This window comes from Aplysia californica, unplaced genomic scaffold (assembly GCF_000002075.1).
Source record: "Aplysia californica isolate F4 #8 unplaced genomic scaffold, AplCal3.0 scaffold01377, whole genome shotgun sequence".
NCBI lineage: Eukaryota > Metazoa > Mollusca > Gastropoda > Aplysiida > Aplysiidae > Aplysia > Aplysia californica.
The window spans coordinates 72,465-75,686 of NW_004798647.1; positions in this window are offsets into that span (position 1 = coordinate 72,465).

Sequence of the window (3,222 nt, forward strand, 5' to 3'; positions counted from 1 at the left end):
AACTTAAATGAGAAGTTAAATGACTTTGTAGTTTGGTAGAGTTGTTAAACCCATACAGTATGCCTACATGATACAACTTCACTTACTTATTCTCGTTATTCATGAAAATCGTTTTATCATTGTAATACATGTATGTATTTTAATATAATATATATATATTTATATATATCACGTGTGTTAATGTGTTGTGTTCTAATAATAGATGAGATAATACATGTATGAACTATGCAAATGTCCACGTTGTCACACGTGGGTTGAGGGGGAGGAGGGGGAGGAGGAGGTTGTTGGAACGAGACTTTGGACCATTCCCACCAGCCACCAGCACAGGAAGAATCTCTCATCATTCACGGGACTCATTCACTCACGGGGTCATGTAGAAATAATAATATACTCACTGGCTTATACACACGGACTTGGTGTTCAAAGTGTTCTCTTTTCTTTGTGTCTTCTCTTTTCTGTGTGTCTTCTCTTTTCTTTGTGTCTTCTCTTTTGGTTGTGTCTTCTCTTTTGGTTGTGTCTTCTCTTTTCTTTGTGTCTTCTCTTTTGGTTGTGTCTTCTATAAATTGGTTGTGTCTTCTCTTTTCTGTGTGTCTTCTCTTTTCTGTGTGTCTTCTCTTTTCTGTGTGTCTTCTCTTTTCTTTGTGTCTTCTCTTTTGGTTGTTTGTTTGTTTATTGTGCTGCTGATCTCCCCCGGGGCGGTGTCACCCCCGGGGCGGTGTCACTGACTGTAGTGTCTCTCTCAAGGCCATTCCCAAAGGGGGGACATTTCTCGTTCAAGCACAGTAGAATTGTAAATGGGCTGATTCATGTCACGCTCATAACTGTGCCTGATCTACAACAGGGAACTGCTGCTTTTTCTTTCCTAATCCTTACTATTGTCATTTTCCTCTACTTCTTTTGTATGTTTGTCACACTCTTGTGACCTGCTATTTCCGGGGTGCCTTGATTGTCGAAGCAGACCTTGTGCTGTTGAAGCTAGAGAGGTGAGCAGAGAAAGTCTGATTCTCTGTAAAGACTTCTCTGTTGACACCCACCCCTTGGCGCTCATGTGACCTTATGCAGTTGCGAGCGCCGTAAAACCCTCTACTATAATAATAAAATTGTTGTGCTGCGTGGGTGGTTGGTGGATGCTCTGGTGTGGTTTGCTTCTTCTTTCCTATCAAACATCTATCGTCTTTATCTCCCCTTCTTCTTTTTTGTGTTTGTTACTCTCTTGTAACACCTCTAATCTTCGGCACGTATATGACCTTATTGTGTTGCAAGTGCCGTAAAACACTTTCTAAAACTAAACTTGTTGTGCTGCATTTCGTCTGCGAGTGGTTCCGACATTTCAGCAGACAGACACTCATACTCGATACAACTTTGCAGCAGACAGACACAGATAGCCTACTTGATACAACATCCCATCAGACAGACACATGTATGGAAGAGTAGCGTGCTGATGACTCAAAAGAGAAGCGAAGAAGAGGCAAAAGTATGCTTGTCATAATGGATTGTCATCATGTTATGAACGTGACATTGTGTCATAATGGTTATGAACGAAACCTTATTCCATGTAATTTACAGTTGTTTTGGGATGTATTTTTAATTTTAACCCAACTTGAGGATGTATTTTTAATTTTAACCCAACTTGAGGATGTATTAGACCTTGCTTACATTCTGATATTTTGATTTTTATAAGTGTATGGGTATGTATTTTAATCAGTATTTTTCTTTTGTGGTAATTGTTATGAACGAACTACATATTGTACTCTGAGGGCTTTCCAGAGTTGATAAACATTAAAAACATGTACACAGATACATATTATGAGGAAACTTTCATTTAATATAAAATTTTAAAGTAAATGACAGGTCAAAATATTAATTGTTAGGTCAAAACTGAAGTTTGTCATAATATTTTCCGATGACAACCCACCATCGGCACGATGCCGATGACAACCCATCATCGGCGCGATGACGGATACCGACTTACCATCGGTTTCCGATGACTACCCACCATCGGCGCGATGACGGATACCGACTTACCATCGGATTCCGATGACACCCCACCACCGGCGCGATGACGGATACCGACTTACCATCGGTATCCGATGACAACCCACCATCGGCGCGATGACGGACACCGACTTACCATCGGTTTCCGATGACAACCCACCATCGGCGCGATGACGGATACCGACTTACCATCGGTTTCCGATGACAACCCACCATCGGCGCGATGACGGATACCGACTTACCATCGGATTCCGATGAAAACCCACCATCGGCGCGATGACGGATACCGATGAAAACCCACCATCGGCGCGATGACGGATACCGACTTACCATCGGTTTCCGATGACAACCCACCATCGGCGCGATGACGGATACCGACTTACCATCAGTTTCCGATGAAAACCCACCATCGGCGCGATGACGGATACCGACTTACCATCGGATTCCGATGAAAACCCACCATCGGCGCGATGACGGATACCGATGACAACCCACCATCGGCGCGATGACGGATATCGACTTACCATCGGATTCCGATGAAAACCCACCATCGGCGCGATGACGGATACCGATGACAACCCACCATCGGCGCGATGACGGATACCGACTTACCATCGGATTCCGATGACAACCCGCCATTGGCGTTATGATGGATACCGACTTACCATCGGTTTCCGATGACAACCCACCATCGGCGCGATGACGGATACCGACTTACCATCGGTTTCCGATGACAACCCACCATTGGCGCGATGATGGATATCAACACACCATCGGAAACCGACGACAACCCACCATCAGGATGATGTCGGGTTCCCACACACTATCGGAAACCGATGATCACCCAACATCAGAACGATGTCGGATAAATGTGTCTTTCCGATGGTCAGCCGTTAGCACCGCTGTCACACCATAGCCTTTACTTTGTCCATGCTCCCATCCCTATTTCATCTTAGTCGTTTGATCCTAAAAATAATTCCCTCAATCAAAAGTTGAATCCATGTCTCTAATTCAAGATGTTCTTATAAAATCAACACCAAAGTGTATATTTAGTACAATTTCCCCAAACCTAGACCATGAGTCCATTAACAGTAAGACATGAGACTGCAGCCGTGGGTAAACAAGCTCAGCTGTGTGGGGGTTTAGTTTTGGTATAGAGGTTTTGCAGCGCTCGCAACCTCATAAGGTCATATGAGCGCCAGAAGTCGTGTGTGGCTCTGAGAAAAC